The 18556-nt window shown below is 45.9% G+C and overlaps 1 long non-coding RNA gene across 2 annotated transcripts in view; it reads right to left on the reverse strand.

The window, feature by feature from the left end:
• Window positions 1-3112: 3112 nt before the first annotated feature.
• The window catches only part of LOC142010504 (uncharacterized), a 55595-nt gene continuing 40151 nt past the window's right edge, over window positions 3113-18556 (reverse strand). For both annotated transcript variants that reach the window (XR_012644817.1, XR_012644816.1), the window contains one exon: window positions 3113-3335. This is a non-coding gene — a long non-coding RNA (uncharacterized LOC142010504). The remainder of the gene's footprint in view (window positions 3336-18556) is intronic.

The raw sequence follows: 18556 nt of genomic DNA on the forward strand, positions 1-18556 counted from the left end.
GCTATATTACTTAGTCAGTGCATTTCCTGAATCATACTTTCTCTGCCACATTTGATCATCTCTCCCGTGATCTTATCATTTCCAGGGCTCTTGTTCTTTAGTTGTTTCACTACTCTTTCTACTTCCTCTTTCAAAATATCTGTCTTGCTATCAATGATCAGTGGAGATATCTCTTTCAGTTTTTCTATCAGTCTCTCTCAGACACTCGGGTCCAACTGTGCTTTGTAGAGATTGGTGCAATATCTCATCCATCGCTGCACAATCTTCTCCTTGTTCATGAGCACCTCTTCATTCTCATCCTTGACTGCCATCTGCTTCAGCTGCCACTTCCCATTAATATTGCTAATCATCTTTTACACTTCCCTGGTCTTACTTTTGCTGTAATACATCTTTATATCTTCATTCACACTGCTCCTGTAACCATTTTGCCTTATCTTTTCTGGCTGCTTTACTTACCTCATTGCATTTCGCCTCATATAGCTGTTCCGCTGTCTTGGAAACATCCCTTCTGATCTTCAACACTCTCCTCTCTTGGACCAAATTCAGTGTCTCCTGAGTAATCTTCTTCTTATTGATCTTCTCTTCTTCCACAACAGTTTTCTCAATTGCCTCTTCTATCACTGTGGCTGTTCCTTCAACTCTCTTATCTAGGTCTTTTTCTGTGGCCTAGCAAAGAACCTCCTTTGTGGCCTTGCAAAGAACCTCTTTTCTCAAGCTGCATAAAGTGATTGGTATGACCTCCCATCTCTCCGGCCTAGCAAAGAACCTCTTCTGCCTTGTCCTGCCACTAACATTGTTTTCACAGTCCCTTGATCTGACTGTCATTCTCTCCAGACTTCTCCATTGTCTCTTCCGTCATCTAATCATACTTAGAGTTCTTGATGTCACCTTTGAAACCTTTTACGATTCTGTGCCACACTACTTATTCAACGTGGTCTCTTATAAGCCGGGTCCTCACATCCCATCTTTTCTAGCACTGTCCACAATCTAGGCATCCCCATCTCCCAAAAGAATTGAAAGCTCTTCCTATTTGTCTTTCTAGAAGACATGTTATAACTCAACCAGAAGTTGTGGGCTGGACGCAGGAATAAGTGTGTGAATTTCTATGGTTTGTGTTATTCAGGAGATCGGATTACATAATCAACAGGCACAGGCCCTCTGAGAGGTCCAGAGAAGCCTGTATCATTTATAGCTCTTGAGGCCCCTAGCCAAAATAAAAGTAAAAAATGACAACACGTGAAAACAAAATGAGTCACCAAAAAGAGTGAGACGTAATTTGAGTATTTTTTATTTAACAAATGATTTTCTACCCCTTTTCTGTGCAAATGCATTAATTATTGAGGGGTGCTCATAAAAATAAATTGCAAAATATATCGAATGCAAAAAAATTAACAAGTGTTTAAAGATGATGCCAGTTTTGAGCTTGATGTTGAGGCCAAATGGCCCTACTGCCCTCCATTCCCGCACCGCGCACCCCCGATTGGCCTTTTCTGGGTACGATGTATCCCCCCCTGCCTCAGTGCGTGCACCCTTGTATTGTTGATATATTCATAGATTTTCAGTTTGTCATGGGTAACCATTAGAGCAACAAGGAGTGAGTTAATATCTTTTATTGGATGGACATCTGCTGATGAGAGGGACAAGTTTTCAGGACATGCAGAGTGCTTCTGTAGGTCTGGGAAAGGTACTAAGAGTGTTACAGTGAAATACAAAGTTGAAGAGAGAGTTTAGCATAAGCAGTTAGCAACATTTAATCCAGGTGAAGTGTCACTGCAACACCATCAAATACATAAGGAGGTTACCCGGATGACGGTGGCAGAGTTGCATGTTTGCCTGCCTTATTTTTCCTCTCCCCATTTTTCCTCAGAAGGGATAACTTGACATGCTGCTATTTTTAACCCTTACTATTTTGATGGCAATCACATTGATCCTCATTTTGAAAATGGTAACCCTGCAGACTCCAATGGTCAGTGTGGAAAGCAATGCCCTTTCTGTCACTGTACACTATGTGTAATTGTCACTGCCAGAAGAACACACTTTAAAGAGGCAATAGGCAGAATTCTAATGGCTAATATGTAAAGTCCCTGATCTTTCCAGACCTTAGTGTATAGCAAGGAGAGCAAGTTTGTGGTTGTCTGGTGTTAATGGAGACTCTTCATGGAGATAAGGTGGGCTAAATACATAGTCCTCAACACAGGGTCAATGGTAGTTTCACATCCTCCCCATTATTTTCAAGATTGCAAGGTAAAACGGGAAGGGGTTTGGACAAAGAATAGGCATGTAAGGAGATAAGTATTTAAGTATGAGCCTCAGAATGCAAACTGGGGTGCTTGGGTATGCTAGCCCTGCTTTGGTCTTACTTTTATTGGTAAACCAAAGGAAAATGGTGACTGTAGAGAGCACTCATCAATGCAAGTTTGGGTTCGCTTGTCTGCCTGTTCTGGTTTCACCCCCCAGTAATGTGAAGGAATCCATAAGGGGGAAAACTTTCTATTCTGAACTCTGGAAAAAGTTTCTGGAGTGTTGGTAGGGTAATTAAAATGATACACACTTTTTCTGGGCACTCTGGTCACTGTGTATTCCCCCTGCCTTCTTGTTACTAGCTGGTGTTAACCTGGCGGTCAGCTCCCTGCCCTCCCCGTGTGTTAGCTACACAGACTGTCTCCTCACAAGCTTTGCTAGCCTTCTCTCTGCTTTGCAGGTTAACCCTGGGTGTACTTGAGCATGTTTGAAGAACATCGCTCTGCCACCGGACAGTCACAGAAATTACCACTCCCAAGGCAATAGTACCTACATTCCATCTGGTTTGATTCAACTGAGGACATGTCTGAGGGCATCTGTACTGATGCAGTTGCACTGCTAGCACACATCTGGTGAAGATGTTCTATGATGGCAGGAGAGAACTCTCTCGTTGGCATAACAAAATCACCTCTGCAAGCAGCAGAAGCTTCTCCTGCTGCCATCGCCCTATGCACACGAGCACTTATTCCAGCATAATTTAAGTCCCTCACGGGGATTGCCACATAAATTATGCCAACATAATCTGTAGAATAGACATAGACTGAACATAAGATTGGTAAAGGAACCCAGCACTATAGTCTATAGATAGTAAAGCAAATGTAAGTTTATTATTAAGATTTTTAGAGTGAGCAGGTATTAACCAGGTTACAAATTAAACAAAAGTATAACAGGTTTTCCAGAGACTGAAATTTAACAGGCTACAATCGTTATCTAAAGCAGATTTCCAGCATCTGAATCCTTTGCAGAACTAGGGGTTTTCAGTCAAGTCAGGATCCAGAACGTTTACAAACCATCTCCCTCTGACCAGGGTGTTCCTGGAGGAAACAGATAGCAGGAAGTTAGCCTTACATCCCCTTCAATGCCCCAGTAAATTTTTAAAATGCACCTTGTTGGTGATTTCTGATGTGCTGGCCTTTGCCAGCTGTCAGTGGGAGGCTGTTTATGCCTACATGGGTGCAAACTTTCTGTACCATTCCTGCCCAGTACTGTCAAAGAACTAATGCAAAAGCTAAGTCAATGAGTGAAGTTGTAAAAGTGAGCAAGACCTGAATTCCTGAGCACTTTGGTTTAGATTGCTACTACTCCACGTGGTGAAGAAGCCACATGTGAGGCCTTAGGAGGTGATCCAAACACTAACCAGACATTCCAATTTGCACTGTTCTCACCTGGGTGTGACTGCTGGAAATGTGATGTCTGGAATACAGCCACTTCCCCACCCTCCCCCGTTCCCTCCTCCAGTCCCAACAGCATTGAAAGCAGCTGTTGCATTTTTGCTTCCACATAGAGGTGGTATCTATGTCAGGCCCAAAAGCAGTATCAGAAATCTCAGCTTCAAATCTTGCTCAATGTGCTGTAAAATACAAAAGATGCATTCCTTTCTCTGTTCGCCCACATGCTCTGTAGGGGAGTATAGTAGGGATTTACTCTGGACCACACTGACATGTCTCTGATGAAACCATTATATTTCACAGGACTGGTGGAAAAGCATATCTTTCTCTACAAGAAACATTATGGCTTGATACCACGTGTCCTGAAGAGCCTTTGGAAACTAGTACCCTTTTAAAATAGATTATGAGGTGCACACATAAGGCAATCCATTTTTTATTTCTAATTTTGAAATAGATATTGATGTCATTCAGCTTGGTGTAAACTAAGCTGTGTCTACCATGGTGTGGAAAGCTCTTGCCTCTATCAAGTCATGGTGAAGATACTTTGCTACTAACACAGCTTCTAGACAACAAAGCTGTTATTTCACTGTGAAGAGTCAATCCCCTCTTTCCCACTACGCCCTTTGTTGCCATTACAAGCACCGCCGGCACATCCTGGCTGCGTCTACACGTGCACGCTACTTCGAAGTAGCGGCAGTAACTTCGAAATAGCGCCCGTCACGTCTACACGTGTTGGGCGCTATTTCGAAGTTGAAATCGACGTTAGGCGGCGAGACGTCGAAGTCGCTAACCCCATGAGCGGATGGGAATAGCGCCCTACTTCGACGTTCAACATCGAAGTAGGGACGTGTAGACGATCCGCGTCCCGCAACATCGAAATAGCGGGGTCCTCCATGGCGGCCATCAGCTGGGGGGTTGAGAGATACTCTCTCTCCAGCCCTTGCGGGGCTCTGTGGTCACCGTGGGCAGCAGCCCTTAGCCCAGGGCTTCTGGCTGCTGCTGCTGCAGCTGGGGGTCCGTGCTGCATATACAGGGTCTGCAACTAGTTGTTGGCTCTGTGTATCTTGCACTGTTTAATGAAAGTGTGTCTGGGAGGGGCCCTTTAAGGGAGCGGCTTGCTGTTGAGTCCGCCCCGTGACCCTGTCTGCAGCTGTGCCTGGCTCCCTTATTTCGATGTGTGCTACTTTGGCGTGTAGACGTTCCCTCGCTGTGCCTATTTCGATGTTGGGCTGAGCAACGTCGAAGTTGAACATCGACGTTGCCAGCCCTGGAGGACGTGTAGACGTTATTCATCGGTCGCAACATCGAAATAAGCTATTTCGAAGTTGGGTGCACGTGTAGACGTAGCCCCTGTGTAGAGTCACTCATATGGGCTACGTCTACACGTGCCCCAAACTTCGAAATGGCCATGCAAATGGCCATTTCGAAGTTTACTAATGAAGCGCTGAAATGCATATTCAGCGCTTCATTAGCATGCGGGCGGCAGCAGCGCTTCGAAATTGACGCTCCTTGCCGCCGCGCGTCGCGTCCAGATGGGGCTCCTTTTCGAAAGGAAGCCACCTACTTCGAAGTCCCCTTATTCCCATGAGCTCATGGGAATAAGGGGACTTCGAAATAGGCGGGGCCCTTTCGAAAAGGAGCCCCGTCTGGACGCGCCGCGCGGCGGCAAGGCGCGTCAATTTCGAAGCGCTGCTGCCGCCCGCATGCTAATGAAGCGCTGAATATGCATTTCAGCGCTTCATTAGTAAACTTCGAAATGGCCATTTGCATGGCCATTTCGAAGTTTGGGGCACATGTAGACACAGCCATGGGCTACGTCTACAGGTGAAGCCTACATCGAAGTAGCCTATTTCGATGTGGCGACATCGAAATAGGCTATTTCGATGAATAACGTCTACACGTCCTCCAGGGCTGGCAACGTCGATGTTCAACATCGACGTTGCGCAGCACCACATCGAAATAGGCGCTGCGAGGGAACGTCTACACGCCACAGTAGCACACATCGAAATAAGGGTGCCAGGCACAGCTGCAGACACAGTCACAGGGCGGACTCAACAGCCAGCCGCTCCCTTAAAGGGCCCCTCCCAGACACACTTGCACTAAACAGCACAAGATACACAGAGCCGACAACGAGTTGCAGACCCTGTGCATGCAGCATGAATCCCCCGCTGCAGCAGCAGCAGCCAGAAGCCCTGGGCTAAAGGCTGCTGCACACGGTGACCATAGAGCCCCGCACGGGCTGGAGAGACAGCGTCTCTCAACCCCCCAGCTGATGGCTGCCATGGAGGACCCCACAATTTCGACGTTGCGGGACGCGGATCGTCCACACGGTCCCTACTTCGACGTTGAACGTCGAAGTAGGGCGCTATTCCGATCCCCTCATGAGGTTAGCGACTTCGACGTCTCGCTGCCTAACGTCGAAGTTAACTTCGAAATAGCGCCCGACGCGTGTAGCCGCGACGGGTGCTATTTCGAAGTTAGTGCCGCTACTTCGAAGTAGCGTGCACGTGTAGACACAGCCATGGCGTCACAAGAAGTAGAAACACCGAAGACATGGGCCTTTGGTAGAAGTATGTGATTCCTTTTCTACAAGGTGGTGCTAGCCAATGTACTGAGGGGGTCTGGGGCCTGGTTTATTAAGGTGAGGTTGTGTATTAACATTGTCTTTGGCTAAATTTAAATAGCACGGGCAGGTAGCCAAACAGCTAATGCATACTATAGAAATCTCATTTATCTGGCTTCTGTGCAGTGGAGCCAGCAGCCACGGCAGGCCCTGGGTCAAGGTGGGAGAGGGCCTGGCTCTGCACCCCAGAAAGTGTGGGGCCATGGGCAGAAGGTACCACTCAGACCATAGTGCTGCCCTCCCCACCCAATGCTTTACTGCCGCCTGGGGCACTGGAGCAGCAATGCTAGTGTGTCAAATGGGCTCAGAGTGCCAGCTGCTGACGTGGCCAAAGTAGCAGAGGCCACAGCCAGACCCCTTTGAATTTCCAGACCACAACGCAACTACCTATTTTACGCTCCCTGTTGGTGGGCCTGCTTCTGTGCATTTTAGAGAGGGCACATGCTGCGTGGTATGGAGCACCAGATGTCTGACAATGAGTGACTTTGCACAGGTGGTGTTGGGGGCTTATTTCAGGGAGAAGACAATGTTGTGTAATTAAGAGAGACGCAGCAAAGTTGGTTTTGTGGCAGCAAAGGCGACTACAATAACAAGCAGGTTACTTTCTGATTTGGGTCTTCATTTGGTAGACAGTGGCATGCTGATGCTTGATTACTCAGAGTGACACTAATCCCATCCTACTGTGAGTCTTCACAGGAGGTTGTATTCGTATGATATGGCTATGGCTATGGCCCCTTTTCATCTTGAGAGATGGTGGTTAGCAGCAGCTGTGAGCATCTATGGCAGTGTTTGAGTCTGCAGCTTCTCTCATGGCTTATTTGTCTAATATTGGATTTGCACGGTCGATGGCAATAACCGCATGTCAGTCTATTTCCGAATTCCGGAGTCTGAGAGTTTTTCCTTCTAAGATGAAGTTCTTTTGTGTGGCTTGTACACATATTTTCGAAGGATGATATGCTCTGTCATAGCAATTGTCACCAGGTATTTCGATCTGATGCTGTAGCTTACCTGGATTTTGGATCGATGTTGAATTTTTTCATGGCATTTTTGCATGTATCCTTCAATCTTAGCTTCGGTCTTCCTCTTGCTCTCAACCCACATGACCGTTCACTGAAGGGAATTTCTTTGGGAAGATGTTCCTCACCCATTCTTCTCACATGACCAAGCCATCGCAGTCTTCTGCTGTTGAGAATCACTGTGAGGCTGGTCATGCCAGATCTTGACAGAACATCTGCATTTGAAACTTTATCTTGCCAGTTGATATTCATAATTCAGTTGAGGCAGTGAAGATAGAAGCTGTTCATTTTTTTCTCCTGGTTTGAGTAGGTGGTCCAGGCCTCAGAACCATATAGCAGGATAATCAATATGCATGCCTGGTAGATTGGTATCTTTGTTTTCACTGTCAGCTTAGGATTGTTCCATGCTCATTGTGTAAGTCTGCCAAAAATAGTAGCTGCCTTCCCAATTCTGATATTCAGTTCTTCGTCCATGGATAGGTTTGTGGTGACAGTAGATCCAAGGTAATACAACTGTTGAATGACATCTAATGGGCTGTTATTCAGAATGACATTGGGTCACTGAGGTATACCTTGAGTGAATACAACAGTTTTCCTCATGCTTATGTCAAGGGACAACAACTTGCAGGCACTGGGCAGAGAATCCATGAATGACTGTAGTGTGTCTTCATTATGAGCAACGAGAGCTGCATCATCTGTGACGAGGAGTTTCATAATGCGGACGTTCTTGACTTTGGTTTTGGCATTGAGTCTTGCCAGGTTCTAGAGAGTGCCATATAATCTTGTGTGGAGAAATACATTGCTGCGTGAGTTTGAAATGCACAACTTAGTAGAATTGAGTGTGTGTCTACACTACAAAATAACTTCGAAGTTGCTTACTTCGAAGTTGTACCTCAAAATAAGCGACTTTGAGGTTGAGTCTACACACACCCTACTTCAAAGTAGGGCACTACTCCATTCCCAGGAATGGAGTAAGGAGTTTGAAGTAGGGCTCCCTACTTCGAAGTTAAGTTCCAAGTAAGGGAAAATGTGTGTAGATGCTCTACTGGCTACTTTGAAGTAGTGCCTAGCTTCAAAGTTAACTTCGAAGTTAGTTCCTAGTGTAAACACACTCTGAGAAGAATATGCCAGAGAGGGGTGGGGCAAGAATGCACCCTTGTTTGACTCAGTTGTTCATTGCAAATGGTTCTAATTGCACTGTTGCTTTCAAGTTTGTAAAAGGATGTTATAAGCTTGAGTGAGATCGGAGGGCAGCCATTCTTGGTTAATACTCTGTATGGTCCTGATCTATTGTGTCAAATGCCTTTGTTAAGTCCACAAATGCTATGAATAATGGCTTTCCTTGTTCTTTGCATTTATCTTGTAGTTGTCAAAGAGGAAAAATCATGTCCATTTTGGACCTGCCTGCCCTGAAGCCACATTGTGTTTCTGGATAGACTCAATCTGTGAGTTTTTTGCGAGTGTTTGAGAATGACACAGGAAAATGCTTTTCCTGTCATGCTCAGTAACGAGATGCCTCTGTAGTTGTTACAGTCACCCTTGTCACCTTTGTTTTTATACAGAGTGATGATGTTTGCCTCCTTCATGTCATGTGGGACATCTCCTGCTCTCCAATGTTTTAGAAGTAAATCATAGAGGAAGGGGAAGAGCACAGCCTTGTTTGCCTTCAGGACTTCAGCTGGGATTCTGTCATTTCCTGGCATTTTTCCATTGGGGAGAGCATCAAGAGCTTGAGAAGTTCCTCCTCCGTAGGCTCTGCATCTAGCTCAGACATTTCTGGAAGAGTTGGGATGAGGTTGTCAAGTTCGGGTTGTATTGTATACTCATGAGAATAAAGACTGGATTACTGTTCCACCCATCTGGGCACCTGCAGCTTTCTGTCTGTGTTCACCTGTCCATTTAAATGCTTCCCTGGGGTGATTTTGGTAACATTTGGTCCAAGTGCTTTCTTCACTCCATCATACATAGTTTTCAAGTTGCCAAAATCAGATACCTTTTGAATATTAGAACATAGATCAGCCCAATACCTGTTTGCACACCTCCTGGATTCTCTCTGAAGAACAGATATTGCATGTTGAAGTCGATTTCTTGTGCTTTGAGATGGGTTCTTTATGTTGTTCAGATGTGCCTTGTGTTTCTCTTCAAGAAGAGACCTGAGAATGTCAGCATTTTCATCAATCCAGTCTTCGTTAGGGAATTTACATGTTCCAAAGACAGATTTGGCACATTCGTATATTGCATCTCTCAGCATGGACCATGTTTCATCAACTGTTTGCTGCTCAAGTTTATGTTCCATTTTGCAAGTGAGATCATCTGTATAGACAGAGCATTTTAGCGCATCTCAGGTATAGATCTTTGGCTTAATGCATTCCTTTGCCATATAGCATTTCTTTGGGACAATTTTCACTCTGCTGATGATCAAGGAGTGATCTGTGTTGCAATCTGTGCTGTGGTACATGCATGTAAATTTGACAGCATTGAGATGTTTCCTGCGTGCCAGTATGAGGTCAAGTTGATGCCAGTGACCGGATCTGTGGTGGTGCCATGAAATCTTGTGACACTCTTTCAAGTTAAAGAAAGTATTAGTGTTGCAGAGCTGATTCTGAGGGCTGAATTCAAGAAGACTTTAACCATATTTGTTCATTTTCCCAATACCGTGATGACCGAGGCAGATGGGCCAGGACTGATGGTTGCATCCATCTATTGCACTGAAGTCACAAAGGATGTACAGATGTTCACCAGTTGGAAAGGAGTCTATAACTTTCTGAAGATTATAATACAAGCAGTCCTTGTCTTCAGTGCATGACGCCAACGTGGGTGCATAAGCACTGATGATGTTGGCATATCCTGACTTGGTAAAGAGCTTTAAGGATACAATGCATTCCATTTCAGCTGTGGGAGTATTGATAGATTTCAGCAGATTGTTCTGAACAGCATATCCATCTCCATAGAGGTGGTGTTCCTCTGAACTAAAGCCCTTCCAGAAGAAAGTGTTGTTGGTTTCTTTCACTGACCCAGCATATACCAGCCTGGTTTCCTGGAGAGCAGTGATGTCCACGTTCAGTTTGTGTAGCTGTTGACCTATGACTGCTGTTTAGCATATTGAGTCCATGTTCATAAGGTCATGGGCAGATTCAAGTCCTGGGCCACACATTCCAGCTACTGAGCCAGAGGCAAGTTGATTTATTATTTCGTTTTATGGCGGGTACATCCTTTACGTCTGCTTTTTGATATTTGGCCTATCCTTATGCACCCAATGAGGAAGACAGATGTGACGGGTCAGCACCTTATTGACCGGGGGCTGCCCAGCTTGGGGCGGGTGGTAGCTAATCAGTGGAGTGTGATGACTCCTTCCACCAATGAAAGTGAGCCATGGCATCCTCCTCTTCACCAGTTGAGGGGGGCTTATAACCCAGAACTGCCACTTCCCATGTTGTTTCCATGCTATCAGCAAGGATGGAGTGTCCTCTCCATTTGGTAACCTCTTACATGCTGCATTGACTGGGCTAGCATTTGGAGTAAGTACATTGCCCAAGCAGCTCTAGCCCTCTCTCAGTCACCCCACTTGATTCCAAAGGAAGGACAGAAGTCAGTACGCGAGGAACTGAGGTGACTGCAAGGAGATGCTGGAAAGCAGGATTGACAAATCCTCCCCACTAAGTGCCTTAGGATCTCCACTCTGGATTTTCTGTCGGGGTTTACCCCCATAGCTTTTGGATCTTCCCAAACCTGCCCAACAAGCAGTGAGGAATTTTCTGACAGGTTGGCTTCCCTGGAGTGACGTAAGGAATCATGCTCCCTTGGATACCTGTGACCAAATCATGGTTCATACGCCATTTAGATTATCCAAAATAATCTAGGGATCCAAGTATCCCAGGCCCTCATCTCATGCAGAATGAGGGGGCAGTAGCCTTATTTGATGGCAGGCTACATATGCCATGCCACAACATTGTCATTGGGCACTTGTGATTTTTTAGTTGGGACAACGGATGCCAACCAGTGTCGCAGCACACCCTGGTAAAGCTGCCCATGGTGGTATAGCTGCATGACAAAGCAACATTTTATATTTGCATATATTTTCCTTACTTCATTACATTCTTACTTTATTATACTGAAGTGGAACATAAAAAGGCCTATTTTAAAGTCTGCCAGGTTTTCCCTTTGTAAAAGCAATTAGAGGATGTTAAATTATGAACATAAATATTAATGCGACATAAGTAATGACTGTCTAAACTTTTAACTTACTACCGTTATTTTAACATCTAAAGCTGTGTCTACACGTGCACGCTACTTCGAAGTAGCGGCACTAACTTCGAAATAGCGCCCATCGCGGCTACACGCGTCGGGCGCTATTTCGAAGTTAACTTCGACGGTAGGCGGCAAGACGTCGAAGTCGCTAACCTCATGAGGGGATCGGAATAGCGCCCTACTTCGACGTTCAACGTCGAAGTAGGGACCGTGTAGACGATCCGCGTCCCGCAACGTCGAAATTGCTGGGTCCTCCATGGCGGCCATCAGCTGGGGGGTTGAGAGATGCTCTCTCTCCAGCCCCTGCGGGGCTCTATGGTCACCGTGGGCAGCAGCCCTTAGCCCAGGGCTTCTGGCTGCTTCTGCGGCAGCTGGGGATCCATGCTGCAGGCACAGGGTCTGCAACCAGTTGTCAGCTCTGTGTATCTTGTGTTGTTTAGTGCAACTGTGTCTGGGAGGGGCCCTTTAAGGGAGCGGCTTGCTGTTGAGTCCGCCCTGTGACCCTGTCTGCAGCTGTGCCTGGCACCCTTATTTCGATGTGTGCTACTTTGGTGTGTAGACGTACCCTCGCAGCGCCTATTTCGATGTGGTGCCGCGCAACGTCGAAGTTGAACATCAATGTTGCCAGCCCTGGAGGACGTGTAGACGTTATTCATCGAAATAGCCTATTTCGATGTTGGCTTCACGTGTAGACGTAGCCTAAGATTGTTACTGAGACTGGAAACAATGGATTTTTTCCTCTGTTCCCCGCCACTCCCATTTTTGTTCCCAATGTAATTTGCTCTGTTTTTTGGAGCCTTGCCATGGGGCTTGAGCGGCACAGACTTGCCCTCCCCGAGCCCCAATGCAGGGCCTGCTGGCTCCTGCTGGGGGAGGGGCTGGGTTGGACCAGCCTGGCCATGTGTGCCACTGGAGGCCCAGCAGTGGTGCCCATGCCAAAGCCTGTGGTGTGGCCAGCCGGAGGCCTTGTGCTTCTGGGGGGAGGGGATTAGAATGGCTGAGACCGAGAGAGAATCAGCTTTTCCCCTGGGCAGGGCCAGCTACTGGGACTGGGCTTCCCAGGGCCTCCCCATGCAAGTCAGAGGCCAACAGGCCAGGACTGACCCCACGGCTCATCCCCTGGCCAGCAAATGGAGGGGCTGGGCAGATGGCGAGGCATCCCATGTGGGAGCACTGGACACTTGTTCTCCTGTAGGGTTCTTGGCCAGCTGCCTGTCCCTGGGCTCCGATTTCAGACTTTGGGTGCTCGCCAGCTGAGGTCAGAGCAGTCTTATGTTTCTCTGATGCTTCCAAGCCCACAGTCTCTGATGGGACTTTGTGGAGTCACGGGGATCACTGGAGACATCTGGGGTGCCCCTGCACAGCAGAGGGCCCTGGACTCACTCCGGCATGACTTTTTGCCTTAATAGAGATCATAGCTTCCCTCTTGCTAAAAGAGAACTGTAGCTTTCTCTGTCCTCAGGCTCTGGAGGCTGCAGTTTGTGATAGGCACCCAGTTGTTGCCTTTACGAACCCCAAATATGTGAAAGGAAAGAAGCTCTGTCCCCGAGAGCACCCTCCCTATTCTTCCACTTGCCTGTGTTGTCTGGTGGGTGTGGGGAAGCAGAGGTGAATGCTGCCAGGTGCGTCTCCAGGCGATGTAAAACGAGAGGACTTGCTACTGATTACTTGGTTTGGTAAGGCGCCATGGTGATGGGCGTGGTGTAAAAAATTCAGTAGAAGAATGACACAGCCTGATAGGTGAAGAAAAATGAAGAGCTGTTCCTAAAGCTCTGACTGCCAGAGGCTGGGACTGCACAACAGATTCCATAATTTCCCTGTTCTGTTCATTACATCGGAATTATCTGACTGCCATATGAAGACAGGATACTAGGCTAACTGGTCTGGCCCAAAATGGCCATTCTTCTTTACTGAGTGGTGTGCCCAATTACAGCTTTCATGGACTCCTAGTGTATGCGGCTTGCTTTTTGCTGAACAGTGGGTAAAATTCTTTTCCATATTTTTAGGTGATTCAGAAGCTTTGGTTTAGGTTCCATGAACCTGCTTTGCCTTCGAGTGGCAGCTCCATCTGTATCATCTCTTTGTTTCTTTTCTCTGCTGTCTTGCGCTAAAGAAAGTCATTCTGATTTGGGGAGCATTGCATGACGTGCAGAAAGAAACTAATGCTCGCTTTGAATAAATATCCTCCGCAATGTGATTGAGCAGAAGATACCACTTGGTAATGCTGAGGATTAGTAAATGCATGAATATGAATATCACATTGGCACTGGTTCATACATACGAAGATAATTGAGAGGCAAATAGTGTCATAATAAAGACCAAGATTGAATGAATAGGGAATAAAAAGGTGTAAAGCAGGGACAGGCAGCTTAAAAGGGAGAACTGTGAGGTTCAAGCTTCAGATTCTTAAATATAGCAGTTTACCACACATCAAACCTCAGTTCTAACCTAAAAACTCCCTTAAATTAAATCCCAGGCTAATCTGCATTTGTTTTAAGGGCAGTTGTGGAAGTGACAATTACAAATCTCCATTGTGATTGTATGATGATTACTTGCTTTATCTTCACTTGTGTATTTGGCAGTATTATTACCATCTCCACAATATATTTAACCATTTAAACCACTGAAGACTTAAATGAGGATGAAAGGGAACTGACTTATGATTGAAGACTAACCAAAGTGAAACTGGTAAAGCCGATAAGTTTTGCAGCAGGATTTTCAGAGAAGCTGAAACATGAGGTGAATATCATACAAGAGAGGAGCTGGCCCGATCCTGGACCAAGTTTTGATTTGTGTGGAAAAATAAATCGTGGAGCTGCTGTAGAGGAAAAAGCTGGCAAGATGGAGAGATGTGCCCAGAGAAGGAGGGATGAGTCAGAAATAACTGACTCTGAGCCTTGGAAATAAAAAGCAGGTGATGGAATTGATCATGGGGCTAAAAATGAGGATCTTGGGAGTGTTTAGAAGGAAAATGGAAAATTTAGTTTTTGTGGCTATCTTAGGTGACCCCATTCTGTCATATCTGAGAACTTCACAATCCTTTTTTAAATGAAATTATACTCTCCACAACCCCTGGGAGGAAGGGCAGTGCATTATACGCAGCTTATGCAGGGGCCCATTGGCCCATATTCACAAAAAGATTTAGGCATTTTAATGCCTCTCTTTTAGGTACCTTGGCACCCAGTGCAACGTACAAACCCTTAGGTAGGTGCCCAGACTTCCCAGACAAGGGGAGAGAGGTACCAAGGAACTGGATTCACACACACCATCAAGGTGATCAGGGAGCTACCAAAAGCCTAATCTACACTAGAACATTAAGTCAGTTTTAGGTCACTCAGGAGTGTGAAAATCCACATCTCCAAGCACTGTATTCAAGATGAACTAATCCCAGTGTAGACACTGTCAGGTTAGTGGACAAATTTCCCCACTGACCTGCTAGTGCCTCTTGGGGAAGTAGCTTATCTCTACAGATGGGCAACCCCCTTTCATCAGTGCAGGTAGAGTCTACACTGAAGCACTATAGCAACAATAAAGTTTCTCTAGAATTTAAGTGGAGACGGGGTGGGGAATCATTTTTGATGGCGGGGGGCACTCCACGATTTTGGTAAGCGGTCAAGGGCTGCACTCTGCTACAGAGGGGTTGCAGGGTATGGGATGGAGGTTGGACGTGGAAGGAAGCTCAGGGTAGGGAAGCAAGATGCAGGAGAGAGTGGGATCTGTAAGGGAGTTCGGTTGAAGGTGGGGATTGTTAACTGGGGCAGGGTATTGGGGTGCAGTGTCTGGGAAGAAGTATGGATGCAGGAGAGGATTCTGGCCTGGAGGACTGGTGTAAGAGAGGATGCAGAGTCTGGGCTGGAGTTGTGACCTGGGGCCACGGAAGGTTCAGAGGGTTTGGATGGTGACTGGGATCAGGCAGGCTCTGGCCGGGAGGCATATACCAAGGCAACTCTGGCCAGCAGCCTTGTGAAGCAGGCTCCCTGCCTGCCGCAGCCTGAGATCCCTCAAGCCTACTCCAGGTGGCTCTCTGTTCCAGATGCTGAGGGGAGTGGGAGGCTCTTGGGGCAGCTCCGCCACCAGCAAAATCTCTGAGCTCCTATTTGCCAGAAACTGGCCAATGAAAGCTGAGAGATTTTTGCTGGGGGGGTGGGGGGACACAGTGCAATAAGCCTCTCCCACCGCCTGGTGTCCAGAGCAGATGGCTACATGGAGCAGGAAGCAGCTTAAATCAGCATGGGCCAGACCCATTCTGCTTTAAGCAGTTTCCTGCTGTGAGCCCAATGTGGCAGTCCATTGGCTGGATCCAGTGGCATAGCAGGCTGGATCCAGCCCATGGGCCATAGTCTGCTCACTCCTGGTGTAGACATACCATAAGCCAGTCAATAGGAGATGCAAAACTAAATTGGCTTGGACACAACAGCAGTTGTGTGGGCTGAAAAGTGGATGACAGCTGTAGCTAAGATATGGTAAATGACACTCAGGTGGACAACTTCCTTCAGCTTTGTACTATTCCCCAGTGATCAAGGGTAGGTCCAGCCATGTTGAATATTTTCATGAGTGACCCAGAAATCCTGTCCTCATAACTGGGAGACACAAATGTTTTATGCCTATTCCAGGTCATGGAAAAGTGGGCTCCAGTTAGTGGCCCCCAAACAATTGCTTGACCCCCATTTAATTTCTGTTATTGTTTTGGGGAGACAGGATCTTATATTTTCATCCCTTTTTGTTGGTAGTTTAGGAATTTGATACAGAGGTTAGAAGTCAGCCACAATGGACGATGCTTCTGCTAAAATGTTATCTTTGCTTTATCACTTACAAATTATTACTAATGCACACGCTAATCTCTCTTGAAATGACTTGAGATGTTTTGTTCACAGCTTAATTTCCTTTTCTTTAGATTACAACATTATACAGAAGATGTTTCCTACCATACTGTTAGTAGGCATCCTTCAGTCTGCATAGACTATGGATCGCACCCTTTATAGTTTCAATTGAGGACTTCATTTACAGCGTCTACTGTGACTATGAAGACCCACACGAGAGTGACAGTCCTTGCTGCATCTCTTGCAGATGTGGTGGGTGTCTGGCAAGTCCTTAGTGTGCTTTCTGTGTGCTCGCTTCTCCTCTGCTAGCTGTCTGATCCTCATCTCGCCCTTCTGAAGGCCCTTGTGTAACCCCTGCCTCCATCTGCTGCGGTCGTCTGCTAGTTCTTCCCAGTTGTCCAGCTCGATGTGTGTTAATCAGCTGTGATTAGGGCCAAGCTGTATCATGAAGATTCTTTGTTACAAGGCAGATGAAATGCATCACACCAGATATGGTTTCCTTACCCTGAATGCCTGACCTAACAGGAAACCCCTTTAATCTGCTCCATTTGACTTATCACAGGCCCAAAGGTAATAAGGCTTTGCATCTCATTACTTTATTATCTTCAATGCCCTTAAATGCCAGTGAGGAGCCTTCTTTGTCTGCACTTAGACAGGGACAAGGGAGCTAGACTTTTTCAATGTGCACAATGAAATGGAGGATGGCTTTTGTTTTAGTAGTTTGGGGAAGCTGCACTGACCATACACTGGCTTTGCAAAATATCCAAAACCAGTCTCAAAACTTGGGAGCCTTTGGCTAAGTCTCATTTTAATTTGTACCTCCAAAATGTGGGTGGGAAGAGATGGGCAGTTTTGGTAAACTGCTCTGGGTGTGCAAAACCTTTGTTAGGGTGGTAGGAAAGTTATTGCATTCAGTAAAGCAGCCATTTACTTTAAGGGTAATCTATGCAGCAGCATGATTCCCAGCAAGTTGAGCAAAGCTACCTGAGCCTTACAAATCCTCCCAGCCAGTGTGCAGCCATACCCTTAGTGTGAATGAATTTGTCACTGACAAAACAAGAGAATAAGAGTAGTCTCCATGAGAGTCCAGTGAATTTTTCCTGTTACACATTACATCAGCTTTGCCTTACAAAAATGGTGGCTATCTTAGAAGATCTCTGACTGGTAGAAATTTAAAGGTACGAGATCAGAATCATTTTTTCTCAGCTCCCTAACTGGCAGTAAATCCAAGGCTAACAAGATACTTCTCAGATTATAAAAGGTGTGAGAAGACCTTTGCGTACTGTCTGAAATGCCTTTAAATGTCTATGTAAATTACATGGTTACAAAACTGAACTGTATTCCTCTAAAATTTATGCCAGCAGCAGCCTGGAAGCATATAACTGTAGTCCTAAGAATGGAGATTATGGGAAAGGTGGATTTTCTTGTATTTAAAGTAGTCAGAAATTAATCGTAAGTGGCAGTTAGATCTACAGAATAAGACATGAGAAGATTATCACATTAAATCAGAGAGAGGAACAAGGGAGAAGTCTGAAGCAGTACATGAGATCCCGTAGGGACAGCAGTATACAATAAAAGAAAATAATATACTCAGGAAGGAACAGAGTAGTCAGGAAAGTTGCATTCCATACTGCAAAAGAAAACTGAACGCCCTTTACAATTCAGGAAGCTAATATGCTAACGTTGCCCCAGATCTCTGGCAATCACTTTAAAAAGAGCCACTTCTGAGCAGTAGATGAAAGTGGTGATTTACATGAGATTTCAGTTCTGGAAAGGAGAGAGATGTGGCTTAATACATGCATTTGTGGGAAAGAATTCTTTATCCAAATAGAAACCACTAAGGAATTAACTCACAATTAAACTGATGGTTTCGTGTATACCAGAAATCCTTGCAAACCTGGGGCACTAGCCCCACAAGATTTAGAAGGTGAAAAAAAGTAGACCTTAAAGAGTGAATATATAGAAGAGAGGAATTGCATGGGAATGTTTTCCTGAAAGACAGGGAAGCCAAGCCTGCCACATTGGACAGCTGAGGATGCTCTGTTGAATGTGAGGTGCAGCAAATTTAATTTTTATCAGAAACCTCAAGGTCTGTTGTATCCAATCAAAATGAGTTTGCAGAAGGTATTGTAAGTATTCGACGGTCCCATCCTCAGTGTG

This window comes from Carettochelys insculpta, chromosome 3 (genome assembly GCF_033958435.1).
Source record: "Carettochelys insculpta isolate YL-2023 chromosome 3, ASM3395843v1, whole genome shotgun sequence".
Taxonomy (NCBI): domain Eukaryota; kingdom Metazoa; phylum Chordata; order Testudines; family Carettochelyidae; genus Carettochelys; species Carettochelys insculpta.